This window comes from Stenella coeruleoalba (genome assembly GCF_951394435.1).
Source record: "Stenella coeruleoalba genome assembly, contig: scaffold_75, whole genome shotgun sequence".
NCBI lineage: Eukaryota > Metazoa > Chordata > Mammalia > Artiodactyla > Delphinidae > Stenella > Stenella coeruleoalba.
Window position 1 is genome coordinate 640,256 of NW_027646298.1, and position 12,505 is coordinate 652,760.

Here is a 12,505-nt window from a genome sequence, read left to right on the forward strand (position 1 = left end):
ATGTGTCTGCATGGAGATGCGGAGAGAGTAATGGCCCAAACTGAGCCGAGTTGGCAGGAATTCACCAGGATCTTAAGGGCTCTTATTTCAAAACCAAACATGATGGGAGGGACTGAGTACTGGCTTAGGGAGCTGGATTCCTGATTTTTATTCCGGCCTCTGCTCACATATGGTGTCCTAGACAAGTCCCTGCCTCTTTCTGGGCTTCAGTTTTCAAATTATATAAAGAGGGTTTCGATGCAGAGTTGCATAGGCACGTGCACAGCCAGACAGGTTCTCAGGCTCCAGCAACAGTAGATGGGGTGTTGACGTGAGTGAGCTCAGGCACGCACAGGTACACAGGCCTCCTAACACGGGCAGATGTAGGCGGACATGTAGCAGGAGTGACCAAGATACCTGTCGATGTCCTAGCACAAGCAAGAGAGAGGGCGCCTGTACCCCATCTCCCTGCACCAGCATGAACACTGGAAGAAGGGCTCTCCTCAAAGGTGAGCTCTGTCTGATGCCCCCACTTGCTGTGTCTAAAAGGTCCACATTCTCTGGAGCCCTAAGGACGAAGATCATTCACAGTGGAGTGGTTCCCAGCAAGTAAATTGGGGATGGAAGTGATATTTTCTTTGTAGAGGCTCAGGCCCTGGAAACACGCTCCCTGATTTGCCATACATTTTCCCTTTACAACTGAGTGGAATAAACCCAAGGAACATACCCGTAGTTGAAAGCACATGTTGTTGTTGGACAATCCACAAATCGAAGGTTGCTGGGTCCCTGAATCTCTTATTGGAAGAAAATCAACAAGCAGAATCATTTGTTATTTCAAAGCCTTTGTTGAGCTGTTATATGATGTGAGTGTAAGTTTATGAAAGGTTCAAACAACTGATATTTTCATGTATATCTGTTAAGCAGCTAACTTTAAAGTCTGTAACAAAAGTATGTTCTGAAGACATTTTTTCAAGAAAAATTACATTCCAAAGTCTGAAAACAGAAAATCCCACATGAGGTTCTGAAAGGATAAGTTTCAAAATGTAATTCATGAGTTTGTTTAATTAAGAAACTGATTTTGAATTTTGTAAATAATTTTGGATGTTAGAAATGTGTATCTTAAATACATTATCATTTTGTTTTCTGATATTTTATATTTAACGTATTTTACATTACTTTCTTGTGCATAAAAATATAATTGAATAAAGGTGGTCATAAGCAGAATGTTTTTTCTTGTTTCCTTATTTTTTGAGAGGATTTGCTAAATGACGGAAAACACAGTTTGATTCCCTCCCTGACAAGCTCCAAGGTATGTAAGCTGTATTCCACTGCTTCAGATAGCTAACGGTTTCTTGGAATTAACTGTGGACTCCTATTCTCAAATGAGGAGAAGTCCATAGATTTTCTGCTCTCATCTTCTGTTTCAGTTATTTGTGTTTGTGATCAACTCTGTATAGTACTATAGAGAATTTTATTCCAAGCAGAGCAGCTGTCCTCTGTGTCTAACAGGTTGAAGATCCAGTGGAGAATCTGATGGTGGAAATTGGTGGCTCTTTTCTAGGGACCTGAAATGAATACTGTCATTGTAGCATAGAATAGAGGTTATTATCATTTTTGGGGGGATGACCTAAAAACCAGATGACATGGCTCCAAAGAGTGGGGCACATCCCAGGCAAGAGAGCGGGCATGGCTGGATCAGAGCATCACCAGTGCCATCAGCAGAGAGGCTGGGGCACTGAGATTTTGAGTAACTTAGCATCCTGGCTGGGAGGGGCCCCATGTTCTCCAATTATTTCGAGCATCCTACACTTCCCCCAAGGGCCTGCAGGGGGGGCACGAAGCCACTATGTCACAGGCGATGGGCCGCATGCGCAACTGCACACGCACTTGATGGGCGGTCTTCCCTGAGGACGGAGTGGAGGCGCCATGGCGGTTGCGGGCCCGCGCGTGGGGCTGGCTGGTCTGCGGGAGGAAGACGTTCCCCGCCCGCGCCCCGGCCGGTGCAAAGGGGCTGTGCCCGTTCCTCGACGCTCCGCGTCTTCCCTTCCGGCCGCACCGCGCGGTGTATCCCCACCTTCTCAGGTAACGTTCGATGTCGCTTGTTGTCCCTCGGATCCGGTCTCCGAGGGGCCGGCGGCGTGGAGGCTGTTCCCGGCGGGGCGTCTGTTCCGGACGCGGGGCGGTTGGCGCGAGGAGCTCCGCCCAAGGCGTGTCCTCGCGGGCGGCGCGGCTGAGCCCCGGACCCTCGGGCCGCGGGGAAGGAGCTGGGGCGCGGTCGACCAGGAGAGTTCACCGTCGCGGACAGACTCTGCTGAGTTTCCTCAGACGCCCCCGGAAGGTTGTAAAAATGTCCCTTTTTTTAGTTGCCAAGAGAAATGTTTCCGCCCCTTGTCCTCAGCCGCATGGAATTATCCACTTATTCCTTTGTTCAAAGACCTTAACTAACAGACTATACACGGATGATGTGCAGGTAACGTGGATCTAGTTGAAAACGTATTGAAAGAGTAAAAAAACAGGGCTTCCCTGGTGTCGCAGTGGTTGAGAGTCCACCTACCGATACAGGGGACACGGGTTCGTGTCCCAGTCCGGGAAGATCCCACATGCCGCAGAGCGGCTGGGCCCGTGAGCCATGGCCCTGAGCCTGCGCGTCCGGAGCCTGTGCTCCGCAACGGGAGAGGCCACAACAGTGAGAGGCCGGCGTACCACAAAAAAAATAAATAAAATAAAAAAGAGTTAAAAAAACAGTGTAGTAAAACACACTATGTTAAGTTTTATAGTTTAAACATGTCAGAATCAGAATTTATTGTATTTTACTTTTCCGTCTTAAAGGAATAAAATTATTTGGAGCGTATTGTCGCTATGGATCGTCACTTGCCGTCTACCTCGACAAGGATTAAATCAGGTGCTGGTGCAGCTGCTGCAGCCGCTGACCTTCAACACCCCCTGAAAGGAGTTCAGGGTGGAGAGCGGAAATAACGTGCTCTGTGCTCGGGGGAAGCTGGCAGGACAGCTCTTCAGAGAGTTAGATACTTTCAGGAGCTGATTTTATGAGCCCAGTTCTTGTATCTCCTCGTGTCTAGAGAAGCATTGAAATCCTTCATGGTGACGTCACTAGCCGGAGCCTGCATGAGATGAGCAGAAACCTTCTGCAAAAATTATATGTGCTCGATTGCGTGTACTCCCCCTTCACCAAAATTACATATACACTGACCTTCCCCCTGCCTCTTTGGAACAGTTTCTTGGAGCCATCTGAGATTCTGTCTCCCAGGATATAGTCTTTATTTGGCCCCAAATAAAACTTAACTCATAACTTTCATGTTGTGCTATTTTCTCTACGTCATCAATATTTATTATTTATTTTTTTTACAAATCATTCTTTTTAAAATTTATTTAATTTATTTTATTTTTGACTGCATTGGGTCTTCGTTGTTGCATGGGCTTTCTCTAATTGTAGCGAGCAGGGGCTACTCTTTGTTGTGGCGTGCGGCTTCTCATTGTGGTGGCTTCTCTTGTTGCAGAGCACGGACACGGATTCTAGGTGCGTGGGCTTCAGTAGTTGTGGCTCGCAGGCTCTAGAGCGCAGGCTCAGTAGTTGTGGCTCACGGGCATAGTTGTTCCCCTGTATGTGGGATCTACCCGGACCCGGGCTCAAACCCATGTCCTCTGCATTGGGGGGTGGATTCTTAACCACTGCACCACCAGGAAAGCCCCACAATGAGCAATATTTAAGATGTAGTTCTAGCTTTTTTCTCATTTTCAAGTCAAAATATTGCTGTGTTTGAAATTTTCTCATAATACAGTGACAGTCTTAAATATTTATACACATAAGCTCATTGAAAACTCTTCTGCAATATTCCAATGTGACTAGTATTATTAAAAATCATAATATTCATGTCAATACCAAATTTTTATAAGAATGTAATTTAAAAAATCGTGAATCACTTTTAGAAGTTCCAGGCACAGTGACGATTTTTAAAATACCAACCATTGCATACTTCATGAGACCATTTAAGATGAAATATATTAAAACTTAAAACTTCAACAGAATACTTAAAAGCTAAGACAGGGGCTGCTTTTTGTAAATTAAATACATTCATAGCAAATAAATTTTCTGCTAATAGAGAATATGAAGGTTTTTAGCTTAATGTTGTATAGCTCCATTCAAAAGGTGAAATTAGGATATCTATAATCTCCTTATTATTTATTTTCAGCCTCTTTCCCATAAGAATTGATATTTCTATCTGTAGAATCTTCGTAGCTTATTCATTTACTTTTTATTTTGGTTTATTTTCTACAACAGAAAGAGTATTCCTATGTCTTGTTAAAGTTTTTATTCTCCTAACCTAGTTCAAGGTTACTTTCTGACATTGGTTGTAAACAAGGGGAGAGGCCTTATAATAAGCATGCGATTTTTCCTATAGTCAAGATGTTTTTCTTGGACGACTTTCTTTACAATTTCCACTTTGGTCACAATATTATCCCATTGTGAAAACTGCATAAAAATTTGTAATCTATTTATACCTAGATGCTTCTTATTTCACCACAGTGCATTTGTTAATATGATTTTACATTAAATATTAATATAACATAGTTGATTTTATTCATATATGCTAACATGTTTTATATAGGTACACACATATATGAATATTTGCTACATGCCATTCATTTGCATAGAATGATAGCTGATTGTATCTGATCTTTCTGACTGACAGTTGGATAGACTTATGTGTGTTTAAAGTACTACTTAGAACAGACATTAAAATATCACATCGTCTCGTTATACAGCATTTTAAAGGTCATATTTTAAATTGTGGGAGCAGAAATTTTGTCCATTAAGGTTAAGAAATGATCAGGTCACAATTTTGGCATCGTCACGCTCAGTGGAGGAACATGGCTTCTACGTCTTCGTACATGTGCCACAGTTACACCTGTATAATATCTGTGAGCATGAGCATTTTTATGTCAACATTATCTTTTCCCAATATACTCGTAATTAGCTGAGGTATATCATATCTAGTTTTTCCTTTTACTTCAGTACAATCAATAAAGCTTTCTTTTGCAGTGATGGCATTTTTTCTTTTTTAACATGAAGGTACATTGTCATCTGACATATTTGTACATGGTGGGCTACTGCTCTTGTACAAAGCAAAGTACTTTCATTTCATATTTTCATCTGTATTCCAGATCTAACCTGATTTCTTAGGAGCATTAGGTACTTTTTTAAACTGTATTAAACACATAAGAACAGATCACTTTTTATCTTTACCTACCTCATGAGCTAAATGGATATAGACATTACAATAACATGTAAGTCTGACAAAATTGGGAAGCATTCCAGGGTTTGAGCTTCAAGTAATTTTATGTAATCTTCTAAGAGGCAATTTATTTCTGGCACATTATATGGCAACATCTACAATCACTTGCAAGTCTGTGTGCGATTTGGGCTTTCTGATATTGTCACTTTCAGCTATCCCCTAGGAACGGAGTTTGAATTTTTTTTTTTCTTTTTGCGGTACGCGGGCCTCCCACTGCTGTGGCCTCTCCCGTTGCGGAGCACAGCCTCCGGAAGAGCATGCTCAGCGGCCATGGCTCTCGGGTCCAGCCGCTCCGTGGCATGTGGGATCCTCCCGGACCGGGGCACGAACACGTGTCCCCTGCATCGGCAGGCAGACTCCCAACCACTGTGCCACAAGGGAAGCCCTGAATATTTTAAAAAACACTTCTGATTAGAAAATATCAGGATGAAACATTGAATTTTTGTGGTCACAACTCAGTTCTCATTATTCTAATGTAATATTTGAGTTGGCACATAATTTGATTTTTTGTTCCATTAGTATGAAATGTAAGCATGGAAACAAAATTTTTTAAAAGCATTCTTGGAATAAATGAACCAGTCACAACGAATTATTAGTTATTTTATTTTTATTTTATAAATGGGCTGTTTGAATATGTTCAGCCATGAAGTGACATGTAGACTCACTTCTGAGTCCTGACAGACATCTCTGGTGAGTGACTTCTTAGAAAGTGACTCAGGATACAGCCATACCAGTAAAATGACTGCAGCCAAAAGAAAAAAAACAAAAACTCCCAAATAACATAATATATAATAAATGATTATACACATGTGCATTCTTAATTTAACATAAAATATGTAAAATTGGTGTTATTGGAAATTTTCTACTATCATGGGTAATTTACTTCTCTCTGTTATAAATTCTATTTAACAAGATGAAACAGTACAACTAGGTGACAGGGGAAATTAATAGTAATTACTGGTAGGACAGTTTAAAAATAATATGTGTTAGAAAAAAATAAAAATTTGTTTAATACATTTTCATTTTAAAATTGTTTCAGATTTATAGAAAATTTGCAAGAATAGTGCAGGATTTCACAACTAGCCCAGACTCAGTTTCCTCTCTTATTACAGTTTCATGTCATTAGGGTACATTTTTACAGTTAATGAACTAGTGTTGACACCTGATTATTAACTATAACCCACACTTTTTTCAAATTTTTGTAGACTTACCTTTTTCTCTTCTAGGATTGCATTCAGGATATCTCACCCTCATTCCATTTAGCTGCCATTTCTCTTTAGGACACTGTTAGTTGTTATAGTTTCTGAGACATTTCTTGTTTTTGATGACCTTGACAGTCTCGAATTGGGATTTACCTGTTGTTTCCCTCGTGATTAGCCTGGGGTTATGTGTTTCACTTCGTATCAAGGGCACATGCTCTGCAGATGACTTACTACTGTTGATGTTGCCCTTGATCACCTGGCTGAGGTGGAGTTTGTTAAGTTCTCACTGTAACATCAAACTTTTCTCCCTTCATTCAGTGTGTACCGTTTGGAAGGATGTCACTGCGTGCAGGACACAATTAGGGAGTTGGGAAGTTATGCTCCACCTTTCTGATAGTTAAACATCTATCTCTATTATTTGGGATTTTGCCTGAGCGATTCTTACACTCCCATATTTATGTATCTGTTTTTTCCAGAAATAATAGCCAGTAAGTTTATGAAATGATGCTCCATCTCAGAAGGATCAGAGAGATGTTGGGTCCAAACATCTGTGCCTTGAATACTGTCCAGCACATAGTCTTGCTCAGTAAATACCTGTGAATAAGACTTAAAAGATATGAGGGAGGGCATACATAGTGTGCATAGGTGGCAAAAGCAGATTCCAGGCAGAGGGGAGAGCAAGGTAAAATGCTGTAAAGAAGGAACATGGCTGGCTTGTTTGAGGAAAGTTGGGAATGCTGGGTGGTTGAAGTTAAGTGAGCAAGGGATAGAGCCCTTGGTGTTGTCAACAGATTGTCGGCCATTTAAAGGACATTGGCTTTTACTCTGTGTGAAATAAAGGACCAGTGAATGGTTGTAAACAGAGGAGGGCTATCATCTGACTTCCTCTGGCTGCTGTCCTACCAACTGACTGAAGGGGCAAAAGCAGAATTGGGGCGCCAATTAGGAGACTGCTGTAGTAACCAAGGTGGGAGCTCAGGCACGTTGTTAGCCCTGGTGATGGAGACCAGTTGTCAGATATTCGTTGTGATTTTGCAGGTACAACTGGGGCCAGCCACATGGATATGACGCAAGGTTCTTCACTCAGAAACGCCCGTGCTTTGTTTCATGCTCTTGTGTCCATCTTGAAATTCTTATTTTTTTTTCTCCTCTAGACTTATTGAGACATAATTGATATACAGCACTGTGTAAGTTTAAGATGTACATTGTGGTGATTTGATACATATATATAATGTGAAATGATTACCGCAATAAGGATTCTTCCATAAACTCACATCATTAACTTTTTTGTGTGGTAAAATTTTTGAGATCTACTCCCTTAGCAACTTTCAAATATATAATACAGCGTTGTTAGCTATGGCCACCATAATGTATGTTAAAGTTCCCAGAACTTACTCACCTTAAAAGTGGAAGTTTATACTCTTTGATGCAACGTATGATTTGCAGATATTCTCTCCTAATCTGTATGTAGACTATATATATATATATATATATATATATATATATATATATATATATATAAAGCTTTTTAGTTTGATATAATCCCATCTGTTGGTTTTTACTTTTCTGGCTTATGCTTTTGGGATCATATGCCCAAACCAGTGTTAAGTAGATTCTTCTTTGTGTTTTCTTTTGGACTTTTATAGTGTCTGGTCTTATGTTTCAGTCTTCAAATTAATATTTGTGAGTGGTATAAGATAGGTGTCCAGTTTCATTTTTCTGTATGTGGTTTTCCAGTTTTCCCAACAGAATTTGGTGAAGACACTATCCTTTCCCCATTCAAAATTGCATTAAAACGAATAAATATTTAGAAATAAACTTAACGAAGGAAATGAAAAATTTGTCCTTTGAAAACTACAAGACTTTGATCAAAAAAAATTGAAGAAGACAAAACAAGTGGGAAGATATACAGTACTGTGTTCTGTGATCAGAAGAATTATTGTTGTTAAAATGTCCATACTGCCCAAAGACATCTATAGGTTCAATGCAATCTCTATCAGAATTCCAACAGCATCGTTTACAGATATAGAGAAATCAATTTTAAAATTTTGTACACGACCACAGGAGACTGCAAATAACCAGAGCAATCCTGAGAAAGAAAAAATTGGGAGTCATCACACTTCCTGATTTAAAATTATATTACAGGGGCTTCCCTGGTGCTGCAGTGGTTAGGAATCCGCCTGCCAATACAGGGGACACAATTTCAAGCCCTGGTCTGGGAGGATCCCACATACCACGGAGCAACTAAACCAGTGCACCACAATTACTGAGACTGTGCTCTAGACACCATGAACCACAACTACTTAACCCATGTGCCACAACTACTGAAGCCCGCGTGCCTAGACCCCATGCTCTGCAACAAGAGAAGTCACCACAATGAGAAGCCCATACACCACACTGAAGAGTAGTCCCCACTCGCTGAAACTAGAGAAAGCCCGCGCGCAACAGCAAAGACCCAGCACAACCAAAAATAAGTGAATAAATAAGTAAATTTATTTTAAACAAAAAGAAACAATATTAAAATCCTGTAGTTACACGACACTATGATATTGGCACTAAAATACACACATAGACTAAAGGAACAGAATAGAGAGCCCAGAAGTAAACCCCAGTGTATAAGTTACTAATATTTGAGATGGGAATAAAGCACACCCACTGGGCAGGATAGTCTCTTCAACAAATGGTACTGGAACAACTGGATACTACTTATAATTTTGGGGGGAACCTCCATACTGTTTTTCATAGTGGCTGTATTAATTTACATCTCTACCAACAATGCACAAGGATTTTCTTTTCTCCATGTTCTTTCAAACACTTGTAATCTCTTGTGTTTTGGCTGTAGGCATTCTAAAAGGAGTGAGATGATCTCGTGATTTTGATTTTCATTTCCCTGATGATTAAAGACATTGAACACTTTTTCATATATCTGTTGGACATTTGTATGTCTTCTTTGGAAAATATATCTATTCAGATCCTTTCTCCATTTTTAACCAGTTGTTTTTTGTTTTGTTTTGCTTTTGTGTGTGGTTTTATTTTTTTCTGAACAGAAGGTTTTTTAGGTTTTCTTAGTCCCATTTTATTTTTGCTTTTGCTTTGTTGCCTGTCCTTTGGGGTCATAACCAGAAAATCACTATTCCCAAGACCAAGGTCAAGGAGATTTTCCCCCAGGAATTTTTTAGGTGTTTTATGGTTTCAAGTCATACATGTTTGTCTTTAATCTCTTTTGAGTTAATTTTTGTGAGTAGTGTGAGATAGGGGTCCAATTGAATTCTTTTACATTCATTAGACTGTACCAGTTTACATTTCCACCAAATATACACACAAGTTGCCTTTTCTTCACATTCTCACAAACATTTGTTTTTTCTTCTCATTTTTAGAATAGCCATTCTAACAGGTGTGAGCTGATGTATCATTGTGGTTTTGATGATTATTGATGTTGAGCATATGTTCATGTACCTGTTGGCCATCTGTATGTCTTTTTTGGGGAAAAATGTCTTTTCAAGTCCTTTAGCCCATTTTTTATTTAATTTTTGACTGCTATTATTTTATGTTACTTCTTATATATTTTGAATATTAGCCCCTTATCAAAAAAATGGTTTGCACATATGTTCTCCAGTTCTGTAGATGCTTTTTAGTTTGCTGATTGTTCATTTTGCTATGCAAAGTTTTTCGTTTGTTTGTTTGCTGTTCCACTTTTTTTTTTTTTCTTTTGTGGCTCCCACATTTGATATTATATCCGAAAAATATTTGCCAAAACTATATTGAGGAACTTGTTCTTTATGCTTTCTTCAAGTAGTTTTACAGCTTTAGGTCTTATATTTAAGCCTTCAGTCCACTTTGAGTTAATTTTTGTGAGTGGTACAAGAAAGGGGTCCAATTGTATTCTTCTGTAGGTTGTTATCCAGTTTATTTCCAACACCATTTATCGAAGAGACTGTATTTCCCCTACTGCATCTCCTTGGCTCCCTTGTCAAATATTTGTTAACAGTAAATGACTGGTTTTATTTCAGTGCTCTTGATTCTGTTTCATTGGATTAAGTCTCTATTTTTTCCCAGAATCTATTGTTTTGATTACTATAGCTTTGTAATAAAGTTTGAAGTTAGGAATTGTGATGCCATTAGATTTGTGCTTCTTTGACCATGTTGATTTGGCTATTAGTGGTGTTTTGTGGTTCCATACAAATTTTAGGGTTGTCTTCTCTTTCTGTGAAAAAATCATTGGAATATTGATAGAGATTGCACTGAATGTATAGACAGCTTTGGGTAGTATAGATATTTTTACAATATTCTTCTGTTTCATAACCATGGAAATGTTCTTCATTTATTTGTATCTTCAGTTTTTTCACCAGTGTTTTGTCATTTTCAGTGTATGGATATTTTACTTACTTGGTTTAATTTATTCCTAAATGTTTTATTTATTTCTGATGCCATTTTAAATATGATTGCTTTTTACATTTCTTTTTCAAATTGTTGTTAGTACATAGAAGTACAATTGCTCTTCACATGTTGATTTTGTATCTTGCAACTTGACTGAATTTGTCTATAATCAGTAATACATGTTTTTGGAATCTTTGGGATTTTCTCCATATAAGATTATATTAAATGCAAACAGAAATAGCTTTACTTCATCCTTTTCAATTTGTATTTCTTTTATTTAGTTTTCTTGCCTAACCGCTCTGGCTATGACTTCCAGTATTATGCTGAAAAGGAGTGGTGAGAGTGCACAAAACTTATTTTGTTTATATTTTTAGCAGAAAACCTTTCAAGCTTTCACCATTGATTTTAATGTCTGCTGTGAATTTGTTCAATATGACTTTTATTGTGTTGAGGTACATTCTACGTATAGCAATTTGTTGAGTATTTTTTATCATGGAAGGTTCTTTAATTATTTCACATTCTCTTTCTGTATCTATTGAGATAACCATCTGATTTTCATATTTCATTCTCAATGTGGTGCATCACATGTTTGAATTACATAGGTTGAATTACCCTTGCATTCTAGGGATAAATTCCACTTGATCATGGTGTATGATCCTTTCAATATACTGTTGAATTTTGTTTGCTAGTATTTCACTGAGAATTTTTGCATCTATATTAGTAATACTTGACAGTTGTTTGTTTTTTTTTTTTCTTGTAATGTTCTTATCTAGCTTTGGTATCAGGATAATGCTGGACTCATCAAATGAGTTTGGGAATGTACCTCAAAGTTTTTTTAGAAAACTTTGACATGGAGTTGTTTTAATTCTATTTAAATATTTGGTTGAATTTCCCAATGGAAACTGGAAAATTTCCATCTGGTCCTAGCCTGTTGTTTTTTGTTTGTTTGTTTGTTTTTTGTAAATCTTTTATTACTGATACAATCTTTTCACTCATCATTGGTCTGTTTGGTTTGTCTATTTCCTCATGATTCAGTTTTGGTATTTTTTATGTTGCTAGGAATTCATTTCTTCTAAGGTATCAAACTTGACGGTATATATGTGTTGATGGTCACCTCTCATGAGCTGTGGTATTTTTGCTGCATCAGTTGTAATGTCTCCTTTTTCATTTCTGATTTTATTTGAGTATTCTCTTTTATTCTTCATTAGTATAGCTGAAAGGTTAATTTTGTTTTCATTTCAAAAACCACCTCTTGCATTGATGTTTTCTATTGTTTGCATGGTCTCTGTTTTATTTCTGTTCTCTTATCTCTTATTTCATTGCTCTGCTACTTGTGAGCTTAGTGGTTTTTCCTTTGTTTGCTAGTCCCGTGAGAAGTAAGATTGTTTACTTGTGATCTTTCTTTTTTCTTATTGTAGGCATTTGTTTCAATAAACTCTCTTATTACTGTTTTTCTTGCAGCCCATAAGTTTTAGCAAGTTGTGTTTCAATTTCCTTTTAAGATTGTTTTTAAATTTCAAAGGCATTATTGTAAAGGTGTTGTAATTTTCCCCCCAGTTTTATTGAGATATAATTGAACACAGTACTATTTAAGTTGAAAATGCACATTATAATGATTTGACTTCCATATAT

At 38.2% G+C, this 12,505-nt stretch overlaps 1 long non-coding RNA gene across 1 annotated transcript in view; it reads left to right on the forward strand.

The window, feature by feature from the left end:
* Positions 1-1,883: 1,883 nt before the first annotated feature.
* Positions 1,884-12,505, forward strand: part of LOC307181188 — a 53,480-nt gene continuing 42,858 nt past the window's right edge. Inside the window, exon 1 of the long non-coding RNA XR_013826089.1 lies at positions 1,884-2,061. This is a non-coding gene — a long non-coding RNA (uncharacterized lncRNA). The remainder of the gene's footprint in view (positions 2,062-12,505) is intronic.